The following is a 13,522-nucleotide window of genomic DNA, read 5'->3' on the forward strand; positions in this document are numbered from 1 at the left end:
CAGAATTTTACTGCTTTAGAGTAAAAAAAATGCCTAACAGGTTTTAAGAGAAGTCGAGCTCCGGGTTTAGACGGGCTTCCTGCAGAATTCTATCTGACCTATTGGGACCTTTTATCATCAGACATTTTAGATGTTTTTAAAGATTTTGAAAAACTCGACCGACTGCCTGATAGTTTTAGAGTGGGACACAAAACCGCTCTCTCTCTTTTTTTTTTTTATCGTGTGCCAGGGCGTTGTCTCACGTATTAGATTATGCTTAAGATACGAATGGGTTTATCAGTCACATCAGAATCCATACATACTGATCCTCCCGTAATAAAATGGTCGGATCTTATCAAACACACTTTGTTTCTTGTGACAATCAAGTCAGCGAAACAGCGTATACACGTCAAGACACTGAATCAAGTTTGCCACAAGAACTCATAAGTTTGGCAGTATTGCTCTGCCGTCAGCAATCATACACCCATTTTATTTTCGTGAGACATGTGCAAGCACCTGTTCATCTACTGTTCTATCACTATGAATTAGTGATCTATTATCAATAAGGATACTTCTACAACTACTATCAAAGTATGTCCGGACTTCTTATGTTGTCAGTTGCTATATATGAATAAGTGGGTAGCTACTGACAAGCATTAAGCATGTCACACAGCCCAAACATATAACATTTCAGGACACACCACACAGTTAACAACCACAGTGAAGCGTGTCAAAGCCCAAACATGTAACATTCAACAGGACACTTACACAACACATTCAAATCAAACAGTCAGACAACATACAAGAACATATACCCCAGCCGGCATTGCTCCCTGCCTATTTTCGTACAGCACACTATGTGTGCGCACACCTTTATTCACAAACTCTTCAACTTATACTCTTTTACCGAAGCTGCTACAGCTCGATTGGCCGAATACCCTTTGATCCTATTTCGGTGAATTTGACATCTGCCTTACATATAACAGATTAGCGGTTTAGCAGTTTTAATTTAGTTTGAGTGAAGGAATTCATTTTATAGCAAAATCCGAAATCGTGAAGAACTCATGAAAGTAAGCTTATTCTCGGATTCCTGAAACTTTAGATTTGCTCTTTCTTTTACTGCAAAGTACAACGTTGTTTTTTTTGTTTAAATCTTTCTAGACATGGTAAATATTAAGGACAAAGCAGTTTTCACATAGTTTGAGTGAAGGAATTAATTTTATAGATAAAATCCCAAGAGTCTGCTGAGAAAAGAGAGTGAATGCGAAGTAGACTTTAACACGGCTATGGGAGCGAGCCGAGTGTGGGCTAACCGGGAGAATTGCTTGAAAGAAACGCGACACCGAATGAGCGATCAGAACAAAGCCTCAATACGGGATTTTCGTGGTGTTTTTGTTGCTGCCTTGTCTTTTGCACAGAGTAAAAGACAAGGCAGCCATCGAATAGGGCCCGATTGTTCCTACTTGGTCAGCCGAGGAGCAAGGGGGGGGGGGGGGGGGGGGGGGGGGGGCAAGCGTCTCAACCAAGCAAAGCTCACCATGGGGAAGGTGGCTATGCCAACTAGCCTGATGCCCTGCTCCCGCAGTGACGGATAATCGTACTCTGGTTTCTCTTCATAACTCTTTCTCATAAGTCTTTCGCCTTTTACTAAAGATTTCTGTGGAGAGCAGCACTAATGAGTTGTTTCTATTTTTGGCAGGCTTTACCTTTGCGGGTGAAGCCCTTTCTGTCTGTGCAAAAGAAATCTTCTTACTGTGCAGAGTGACTTCTCTGAGTAGAGTCGCCTTACTTGTTGCGACTGTGCCGATGTTTGAAGCTGGAGTGCAAAGTTGTTGCTTGAATGGTGCTTGCTGGAGCGTGCGGGAGTGCAAAGTTATACCATTTAAAAGGGCTGAAGAGTGCTCAGTGCAGCGGGTGGGCGACACTTTGGCCACCTTGAAAACCGAGGTTACATCCACTACCAGGGTCAGCCCAAGTTCTGCCGCAAGTGTGGTGAGCATGGACACCTGGTTGAGGCTTGTACCAAGGTGTTATGTGGGAAGAGCAGAGAAATTGGGCAAACTTTTGGAGAGTGTCCAAATGGCAGGAAATGTAATCTCTGTGGAGAATTAAATCACCTCTTCAGAGATTGCCCTAAATCTTTTGCCAACAAATTAAAGATGGTAAAGCCACAGTCAAGCCAACAAAGAGAAGGACCAAAGGTGGCAGTTGGTGAACAAAGTGAAGAGGTTGACCCAATAAATTCAAACTTCCCGCCAAAAGCTTGGATTGGAAGTGAGGAGCAAAAAGGGGAGGGGCCTGTAGAGGCCTCACCACTCAGTGTTGAAGTCTGTGAGAATTCAAAGGCAGAGGGTGGAGCTACGCTAAATGAGGAGGAAGAGCAGACAGGTGAGTCTAGTGAAGATACTCACCTCCCCGAAGGTCAACAGAAGGTCAATTTGTTGATAGGCATTCATTTATTTCTTCACTTCTGATGAAGTTTCAACAATAAACAACAAACTTTGTATTATGAGAAAGAACCAGAATCATTCTACAGGAATCCGAAAATAAGCTCTATTTTATGAGTTATGCACGAATTCGGATTCTCCTATAAAACGAATTCCTTAACTCAAACCAAGTTAAGACTGCTTTGTCCTTCATATTTATTCATGTCTAATCAAGTTTCAACGATAAACAACGTTGTACTTTGTAGAATGAGAAAGAACTTCTTCAGCAATAAGCATCTCTCGACATATGACGAAGTACAGATTTTGCTATAAAATTAATTCCTTCTATCAGCCTGACTTAAAACTGTTTGTCCTCCTTATTTATCCACTTCAAATCAAGTTTCAACAATTAAAAAAAATTTGTAGTTTGAGAAAGAACAACTTAATCTTCAGCAATCAGTATAAAAAGAGGTGCAAATGCCAACCATACATACCTAAAAGGTGGAGCGGAAGTATTCAGCTGCAAGTAGGTGTGAATGTTCGACCATAATTTGTAAAAAGCGGGTAAGAAAAGGTTCGAATGCCCGACTATATATTAACAAAAGCGGGAGGAGAGGTCTTCGGATGAGAGTGGGTGAGAATTTCCAACCATAATCTATAAAATACGGTGAAAGAAAATATGTGAATGCCTCATAGAACACTAAAAGCGGAAGTGTTCGGCTGCAAGAAGGTGTGAATGTCCGACTATATTTGGTGAAAAGCAGGTGAAGCAAGGTCTGAATGCCCAACCTTACATCATCAAAAGCGAGATCAGAGGTGTTTGGCTGCAAGAAGGCCATAGTTTGCCAAAAGCGGGTAAGGTGCGAATGTCCGACTAAATATCAACAAAATTTGGGGCGGAGGTCTTCGGATGCAAGTGGGTGTGAATGTCCGACTATATTTGGTGAAAAGCAGGTGAAGCAAGGTCTGAATGCCCAACCTTACATCATCAAAAGCGAGATCAGAGGTGTTGGGCTGCAAGAAGGCCATAGTTTGCCAAAAGCGGGTAAGGTGTGAATGACCGACTAAATATCAACAAAAGTGGGGGCGGAGGTCTTCGGATGCAGGTGGGTGTGAATATCCCACCATACAAGTATGGTGGAGAGGAAGCTGTGAATGGCCGACCATAGTAAAAGGCGGGTGAGAGAAGGTGCGAAAGTCAAACCATACATAATCAAAACAGGGAGCGGAGGTGTTCTGCTGTAAGAAGGTGTGAATGTCCAACCATAGTTGGTAAAAAGCGGGTAAGAAAAGGTTAAAATACCCGACTGTACACAATCAATAGCGGGAGCGGAGTTGTTCGGCTACTAAAAGGTGTGAAATTCCGACCATGGTTTGTAAAAGCGGGTAAGAAAAGGTGCGAATGCCCGACAATGTATGATCAAAAGAGGGAGTGGAGGTTTTCGGCTGCAAGAAGGTCTGAATGTCCAACTATAATTTGTAAAAACCGGGGAAGAAAAGGCTCGAAAGCCCGACTATACACCATCAAAAGTGGGAGCGGAGGTGTTCAGCTGCAAGATGGTCTGAATGTCCATCAATAATTGCTAGAAAACATTAAAGAAAATTTTCGAATATCAAACTGCACATGATCATAAGCGGGAGAGGAGGTGTTCAGCTGCAAGAAGGTGTGAATGTCTACCCATAATTACTGAAAAATGGGTAAGAAAAGGTGCGAATGCCTAACCATACATCATCAAAAGAGGGAGCGGAGGTGTTCCGCTGTAAGACGGTGTGAATGTCCGAACATAGATGGTAAAAAGCGGGTAAGAAAAGGTTAAATTACACGACTGTACACAATCAAAAGAGGGAGCGGAGTTGTTCAGCTAAGAGAAGGTGTGAAAGTCCGACCTTGGTTTGTAAAAAGCGGGTAAGAAAAGGTTCGTATGCCCGAATATACACCATCAAAAGCGGAAGCGGAGGTGTTCGGCTGCAAGATATTGTGAACGTCCGACCAAAGTTTGTAAAAAGCAGTTAAGAAAAGGTTCGAATATCTAACTAAACATAATCAAAAGCGGGAGCAGAGCTGTTCGACTGGAAGTAGGTGTGAATGTCAGATCATAATTTGCAAAAAGCTGATGAGAAAGGGTGAGAATGCCCGACTATACACCATCAAATGCGGTAGCGGAGTTGTTCGGCTGTGAGTAGGTGTGAATCTCCAACCATAATTGCTGAAAAATGTGTTAGAAAAGGTAAAAATGCCGGTCCATACATAATCAAAATCGGGAGAGGTGGTGTTCAGCTGCAAGAAGGTCTAAATGTCCATCAATAATTGCTAGAAAACATGAAAGAAAATTTTCGAAAATCAAACCACACATGATCATAAGTGGGAGAGGAGGTGTTCAGCTGCAAGAAGGTGTGAATGTCCACCCATAATACCTGACAAATGGGTAAAAAAAAGGTGCGAATGCCCAACCATACATCATCAAAAGCAGGAGTGCATGTGTGCGGCTACAAGAAGGTGTGAACGTCCGACCAAAGTTTGTAAAAAGCAGTTAAGAAAAGGTTCGAATATCCAACCATACATAATCAAAAGCGGGAGCAGAGCTGTTCGACTGCAAGTAGGTGTGAATGTCAGATCATAATTTGCAAAAAGCTGATGAGAAAGGGTGAGAATGCCCGACTATACACCATCAAATGCGGTAGCGGAGTTGTTCGGCTGTTAGTAGGTGTGAATCTCCAACCATAATTGCTGAAAAATGTGTTAGAAAAGGTAAAAATGCCGGTCCATACATAATCAAAATCGGGAGAGGTGGTGTTCAGCTGCAAGAAGGTCTAAATGTCCATCAATAATTGCTAGAAAACATGAAAGAAAATTTTCGAAAATCAAACCACACAAGATCATAAGTGGGAGAGGAGGTGTTCAGCTGCAAGAAGGTGTGAATGTCCACCCATAATACCTGAAAAATGGGTAAAAAAAAGGTGCGAATGCCCAACCATACATCATCAAAAGCAGGAGTGCATGTGTTCGGCTACAAGAAGGTGTGAACGTCCAACCAAAGTTTGTAAAAAGCAGTTAAGAAAAGGTTCGAATATCCAACCATACATAATCAAAAGCGGGAGCAGAGCTGTTCGACTGCAAGTAGGTGTGAATGTCAGATCATAATTTGCAAAAAGCTGATGAGAAAGGGTGAGAATGCCCGACTATACACCATCAAATGCGGGAGCGGAGTTGTTCGGCTGTGAGTAGGTGTGAATCTCCGACCATAATTGCTGAAAAATGTGTTAGAAAAGGTAAGAATGCCGGTCCATACATCATCAAAAGCGAGAGAGGTTGTGTTCGGCTGCAAGTAGGTGTGAATGTCCAGCCATAATTACTCACAAACGGGTAAGAAAAGGTAGTATTGCCAGACCATATATGATCAAAACAGGGAGCGGAGGTGGTTCAGCTGCAAGAAGGTTTGAATGTCCGACTAAAGTTCAAATATATTAACAAAAGCGGGAGGAGAGGTCTTCGGATGAGAGTGGTTGAAAATTTCCAACCATAATGTATAAAATGCGGTGAAAAAAAGGTGTGATAGAACACTAAAAGGTGGAGCGGAAGTGTTCGGCTGCAAGAAGGTGTGAATGTCCGACTATATTTGGTGAAAAGCAGGTGAAGCAAGGTCTGAATGCCCAACCTTACATCATCAAAAGCGAGATCAGAGGTGTTTGGCTGCAAGAAGGCCATAGTTTGCCAAAAGCGGGTAAGGTGCGAATGTCCGACTAAATATCAACAAAATTTGGGGCGGAGGTCTTCGGATGCAAGTGGGTGTGAATGTCCGACTATATTTGGTGAAAAGCAGGTGAAGCAAGGTCTGAATGCCCAACCTTACATCATCAAAAGCGAGATCAGAGGTGTTGGGCTGCAAGAAGGCCATAGTTTGCCAAAAGCGGGTAAGGTGCGAATGACCGACTAAATATCAACAAAAGTGGGGGCGGAGGTCTTCGGATGCAGGTGGGTGTGAATATCCCACCATACAAGTATGGTGGAGAGGAAGCTGTGAATGGCCGACCATAGTAAAAGGCGGGTGAGAGAAGGTGCGAATGTCAAACCATACATAATCAAAACAGGGAGCGGAGGTGTTCTGCTGTAAGAAGGTGTGAATTTCCAACCATAGTTGGTAAAAAGCGGGTAAGAAAAGGTTAAAATACCCGACTGTACACAATCAATAGCGGGAGCGGAGTTGTTCGGCTACTAAAAGGTGTGAAAGTCCGACCATGGTTTGTAAAAAGCGGGTAAGAAAAGGTGCGAATGCCCGACAATGTATGATCAAAAGAGGGAGTGGAGGTTTTCGGCTGCAAGAAGGTCTGAATGTCCAACCATAATTTGTAAAAACCGGGGAAGAAAAGGCTCGAAAGCCCGACTATACACCATCAAAAGTGGGAGCGGAGGTGTTCAGCTGCAAGACGGTCTGAATGTCCATCAATAATTGCTAGAAAACATGAAAGAAAATTTTCGAATATCAAACTGCACATGATCATAAGCGGGAGAGGAGGTGTTCAGCTGCAAGAAGGTGTGAATGTCTACCCATAATTACTGAAAAATGGGTAAGAAAAGGTGCGAATGCCTAACCATACATCATCAAAAGAGGGAGCGGAGGTGTTCCGCTGTAAGACGGTGTGAATGTCCGAACATAGATGGTAAAAAGCGGGTAAGAAAAGGTTAAATTACACGACTGTACACAATCAAAAGAGGGAGCGGAGTTGTTCAGCGAAGAGAAGGTGTGAAAGTCCGACCTTGGTTTGTAAAAAGCGGGTAAGAAAAGGTTCGTATGCCCGAATATACACCATCAAAAGCGGAAGCGGAGGTGTTCGGCTGCAAGATATTGTGAACGTCCGACCAAAGTTTGTAAAAAGCAGTTAAGAAAAGGTTCGAATATCTAACTAAACATAATCAAAAGCGGGAGCAGAGCTGTTCGACTGCAAGTAGGTGTGAATGTCAGATCATAATTTGCAAAAAGCTGATGAGAAAGGGTGAGAATGCCCGACTATACACCATCAAATGCGGGAGCGGAGTTGTTCGGCTGTGAGTAGGTGTGAATCTCCAACCATAATTGCTGAAAAATGTGTTAGAAAAGGTAAAAATGCCGGTCCATACATAATCAAAATCGGGAGAGGTGGTGTTCAGCTGCAAGAAGGTCTAAATGTCCATCAATAATTGCTAGAAAACATGAAAGAAACTTTTCGAAAATCAAACCGCACATGATCATAAGTGGGATAGGAGGTGTTCAGCTGCAAGGTGTGAATGTCCACCCATAATTCCTGAAAAATGGGCAAAAAAAAGGTGTGAATGCCCAACCATACATCATCAAAAGCAGGAGTGGAAGTGTTCGGCTACAAGAAGGTGTGAACGTCCAACCAAAATATGTAAAAAGCAGTTAAGAAAAGGTTCGAATATCCAACCAAACATAATCAAAAGCGGGAGCAGAGCTTTTCGACTGCAAGTAGGTGTGAATGTCAGATCATAATTTGCAAAAAGCTGATGAGAAAGGGTGAGAATGCCCGACTATACATCATCAAATGCGGGAGCGGAGTTGTTCGGCTGTGAGTAGGTGTGAATCTCCGACCATAATTGCTGAAAAATGTGTTAGAAAAGGTAAAAATGCCGGTCCATACATCATCAAAAGCGAGAGAGGTTGTGTTCGGCTGCAAGTAGGTGTGAATGTCCAGCCATAATTACTCACAAACGGGTAAGAAAAGGTAGTATTGCCAGACCATATATGATCAAAACAGGGAGCGGAGGTGGTTCAGCTGCAAGAAGGTTTGAATGTCCGACTAAAGTTCAAATATATTAAAGAAAGCGGGAGGAGAGGTCTTCGGATGAGAGTGGTTGAAAATTTCCGACCATAATGTATAAAATGCGGTGAAAAAAAGGTGTGATAGAACACTAAAAGGTGGAGCGGAAGTGTTCGGCTGCAAGAAGGTGTGAATGTCCGACTATATTTGGTGAAAAGCAGGTGAAGCAAGGTCTGAATGCCCAACCTTACATCATCAAAAGCGAGATCAGAGGTGTTTGGCTGCAAGAAGGCCATAGTTTGCCAAAAGCGGGTAAGGTGCGAATGTCCGACTAAATATCAACAAAATTTGGGGCAGAGGTCTTCGGATGCAAGTGGGTGTGAATATCCAACCATACAAGTATGGTGGAGAGGAAGCTGTGAATAGCCGACCATAGTTTGGAAAAAGCGGGTAAGAAAAGGTTTGAATACCCGAACATACACCATCAAAAGAGGGAGCAGAGGTGTTCCGCTGTACGAAGGTGTGAATGTCCGACCATAGTTGGTAAAAAGCGGGTAAGAAAAGGTTAAAATACCCGACTGTACACAATCAATAGCGGGAGCGGATGTGTTCGGCTACAAGAAGGTGTGAAAGTCCGACCATGGTTTGTAAAAAGCGGGTAAGAAAAGGTGCGAATGTCCGACAATGTATGATCAAAAGAGGGAGTGGAGGTTTTCGGCTGCAAGAAGGTCTGAATGTCCAACCATAATTTGTAAAAACCGGGAAAGAAAAGGCTCGAAAGCCCGACTATACACCATCAAAATCGGGAGAGGTGGTGTTCAGCTGCAAGAAGGTCTAAATGTCCATCAATAATTGCTAGAAAACATGAAAGAAACTTTTCGAAAATCAAACCGCACATGATCATAAGTGGGATAGGAGGTGTTCAGCTGCAAGGTGTGAATGTCCACCCATAATTCCTGAAAAATGGGCAAAAAAAAGGTGTGAATGCCCAACCATACATCATCAAAAGCAGGAGTGGAAGTGTTCGGCTACAAGAAGGTGTGAACGTCCAACCAAAATATGTAAAAAGCAGTTAAGAAAAGGTTCGAATATCCAACCAAACATAATCAAAAGCGGGAGCAGAGCTTTTCGACTGCAAGTAGGTGTGAATATCAGATCATAATTTGCAAAAAGCTGATGAGAAAGGGTGAGAATGCCCGACTATACACTATCAAATGTAGGAGCGGAGGTGTCCGTCTGTGAGTAGGTGTGAATGTCCGACCATAATTGCTGAAAAATGTGTTAGAAAAGGTAAGAATGCCGGACCATATCTCATCAAAAGCGGGAGAGGTTGTGTTCGGCTGCAAGAAGGTGTGAATGTCCAGCCATAATTACTCACAAACGGGTAAGAAAAGGTACTATTGCCAGACCATATATGATCAAAACAGGGAGCGGAGGTGGTTCAGCTGCAAGAAGGTTTGAAAGTCCGACTAAAGTTTGTAAAAAGCGGGTAAGACAAGGTGTGAATGCCCGACAATGTATGATCAAAAGAGGAGCGGAGGTTTTCGGCTGCAAGAAGGTCTGAATGTCCACCCATAATTACTGAAAAATGGGTAAGAAAAGGTGCGAAAGCCCAACCGCACATGATCATAAGTGGATGAGAAGGTGTTCGACTGCAAGTAGGTGTGAATGTAAGATCATAATTTGTAAAAAGCGGGTAAGAAAAGGTAAGAATGCCCAACCATAAATTATCATAAGCGGCAGCAGAGTTTCGGCTGGTATTTATCAATGTCTAGATAGATTTCAACAAAAAACAACGTTGTACTTTGCAGTAAAAGAAAGTGCAAGTCAAAAGTTTTAGGAATCCGAGAATAAGCTTATTTTCATGAGTTCTGCACGATTTCGGATTTTATGTATAAAATGAATTTCTTCACGCAAACTAAGTTAACATTGCTTTGTCCTTCATATGTACCCATTTCTACATATATTTCAAGCATAAACTTCCTCATATTACCCTGAATGAGAAAGAGCCACACTTGTGATTAAGCCATACCTCCCTTTTGAGGAGTTCTGCATGATTTGGGATTTTATCTATAAAATTAATTCCTTCACTCAAACTATGTTAAAACGGCTTTTACCTTCATATTTATCAATGTCTCGATAGATTTAAACAAAAAAACAACGTTGTACTTTGCAATAAAAGAAAGAGCAAATCAAACGTTTTAGGAATCCGAGAATAAGCTTATTTTCATGAGTTCTGCACGATTTCGGATTTTATGTATAAAATGAATTCATTCACTCAAACCAAGTTAAAACTGCTTTTTCCTTCATATTTATCAATGTCTAGATCGACTTCAACAAAGAACAACATTGTATTTTGCAGTAGAAGAAAGAGCAAAACTGAAGGATCAGGAATCCGAGAATAAGCTTCTTTTCATACGTTCTGCATGATTTGGGATTTTATGTATAAAATGAATTCCTTCACTCAAACTAAGTTAACACTGCTTTGTCCTTCATATGTACCCATTTCTACATATATTTCAAGCATAAACTTCCTCATACTACCCTGAATGAGAAAGAACCACACTTGTGATTAAGCCATACGCCCCTTTTGAGGAGTTCTGCATGATTTGGGATTTTATCTATAAAATCAATTCCTTCACTCAAACTATGTTAAAACGGCTTTTACCTTCATATTTATCAATGTCTCGATAGATTTAAACAAAAAAACAACGTTGTACTTTGCAGTAAAAGAAAGAGCCAATCAAAAGTTTTAGGAATCCGAGAATAAGCTTATTTTCATGAGTTCTGCACGATTTCGGATTTTATGTATAAAATGAATTCATTCACTCAAACCAAGTTAAAACTGCTTTTTCCTTCATATTTATCAATGTCTAGATCGACTTCAACAAAGAACAACATTGTATTTTGCAGTAGAAGAAAGAGCAACACTGAAGGATCAGGAATCCGAGAATAAGCTTATTTTCTTATGGGCAAGTGGGAACTGCTTTGTCCTTCATATTTATCAATGTGTAAACTTCTTCTACTGCAAAGTCCAATGTTTTTCTTTGTTGAAGTCGATCTAGACATTGATGAATATGGAAGGACAAAGCAGTTTTAACTTGGTTTGAGCAAAGCAATTCATTTTATAGCAAAATTCGAAATCGTGCAGAACTCATGAAAGCAAGCTTATTCTCGGATTCCTGAAACTTTAGATTTGCTCTTTCTTTTACTGCAAAGTACAACGTTGAGCAGCACTAATGAGTTGTTTCTATTTTTTGCAGGCTTTACCTTTGCGAATGAAGCCCTTTCTGTCTGTGCTTTGTTTAAATATTTCTAGACATGGTAAATATGAAGGACAAATCAGTTTTAACATAGTTTGAGTGAAGTAATGCATTTTATAAGCAAAATCCCAAATCATGCAGAACTCACGAAATGCTTTTTCTCGCTTTTCACTGCTTTTTACAAACTTTGGTCGGACGTTCACACCTTCTTGCATCCGAACACCTCCGCTTCCGCTTTTGATGATGTATATTCGGGCATTTGAACCTTTTTTTACCCGCTTTTTACAAACCATTGTCAGACTTTCACACCTTCTTGCAGCCGAACACCACCTCTCCCAATTTTGATGATGTATGGTCCAGTATTCTTACCTTTTCTAACACATTTTTCAGCAATTATGGTCGGACATTCACACCTACTCACAGCTGGACACCTCCGCTCCCGCTTTTGATCATACAATGTCAGGACATCGCTCCTTGTCTTACCAGCTTTTTACAAATTTTAGTCGAACATTCACACCTTCTTGCAGCTGAAGACCTCCGCTCCCGCTTTTGATGATGTATAGTCGGGCTTTCGAGCCTTTTCTTACCCGGTTTTTACAAATTATGGTTGGACATTCAGACCTTGCAGCCGAACACCTCCGCTCTCTCTTTTGATCATACATTGTTGGGCATTCGCACCTTGTCTTACCCGCTTTTTACAAACTATAGTCAGACATTCACACCTTGCAGCTGAACCTCCGCTCCCTGTTTTGATCATGTATGGTCTGGCAATACTACCTTTTCTTCCCCCGTTTGTGAGTAATTATGGCTGGACATTCACACCTACTTGCAGTCGAACAGCTCTGCTCCCGCTTTTGATTATGTTTGGTTGGATATTCGAACCTTTTCTTAACTGCTTTTTACAAACCATGGTCGGACTTTCACACCTTCTTGTAGCCGAACAACTCCGCTCCCGCTATTGATTGTGTACAGTCGGGTATTTTAACCTTTTCTTACCCGCTTTTTACCAAGTATGATCGGACATTCACACCTTCGTACAGCGGAACACCTCCGTTCCCTCTTTTGATGGTGTATAGTCGGGCATTCAAACCTTTTCTTACCCGCTATTTACAAACTATGGTAGGACATTCAAACCTTCGTGTATCCGAAAACCTCCGCTCTCTCTTTTGATCATACATTGTCGGACATTCGCACCTTTTCTTACCCGCTTTTTACAAACCATGGTCAGACTGTCACACCTTCTTGTAGTCGAACACATCCGCTCCCGCTATTGATTGTGTACAGTCGGGTATTTTAACCTTTTCTTACCCGCTTTTTACCAAGTATGGTCGGACATTCACACTTTCGTACAGCGGAACACCTCCGCTCCCTCTTTTGATGGTGTATGTTCGGGCATTCAAACCTTTTCTTACCCGCTTTTTCCAAACTATGGTCGGCTATTCACAGCTTCCTCTCCACCATACTTGTATGGTGGGATATTCACACCCACTTGCATCCGAAAACCTCCGCCCCAAATTTTGTTGATATTTGGTCGGACATTCGCACCTTACCCGCTTTTGGCAAACTATGGCCTTCTTGCAGCCAAACAACTCTGATCTCGCTTTTGATGATGTAAGGTTGGGCATTCAGACCTTGCTTCACCTGCTTTTCACCAAATATAGTCGGACATTCACACCTTCTTGCAGCCGAACACTTCCGCTCCACCTTTTAGTGTTCTATCACACCTTTTTTTTCACCGCATTTTATACATTATGGTTGGAAATTTTCAACCACTTTCATCCGAAGACCTCTCCTCCCGCTTTTGTTAATATATTTTAACTTTAGTTTGACATTCAAACCTTCTTGCAGCTGAACCACCTCCGCTCCCTGTTTTGATCATATATGGTCTGGCAATACTACCTTTTCTTACCCGTTTGTGAGTAATTATGGCTGGACATTCACACCTACTTGCAGCCGAACACAACCTCTCTCGCTTTTGATGATGTATGGACCGGCATTTTTACCTTTTCTAACACATTTTTCAGCAATTATGGTCGGAGATTCACACCTACTCACAGCCGAACAACTCCGCTCCCGCATTTGATGATGTATAGTCGGGCA

The 13,522-nt window shown here is 41.9% G+C and overlaps 1 non-coding gene across 1 annotated transcript; it reads left to right on the forward strand.

Annotated features, from left to right (window-relative positions):
* The first annotated feature begins 1,576 nt into the window (after positions 1-1,576).
* LOC140286984 (U5 spliceosomal RNA) lies at positions 1,577-1,696 on the forward strand. Its single transcript, XR_011911372.1, has one exon. It is a non-coding gene; the product is annotated as a U5 spliceosomal RNA (small nuclear RNA).
* The last annotated feature ends 11,826 nt before the right edge of the window (positions 1,697-13,522 follow it).

This window comes from Leuresthes tenuis, unplaced genomic scaffold, assembly GCF_036924035.1.
Source record: "Leuresthes tenuis unplaced genomic scaffold, fLeuTen1.0.hap1 SCAF_102, whole genome shotgun sequence".
NCBI classification, from domain to species: Eukaryota; Metazoa; Chordata; class Actinopteri; order Atheriniformes; family Atherinopsidae; genus Leuresthes; species Leuresthes tenuis.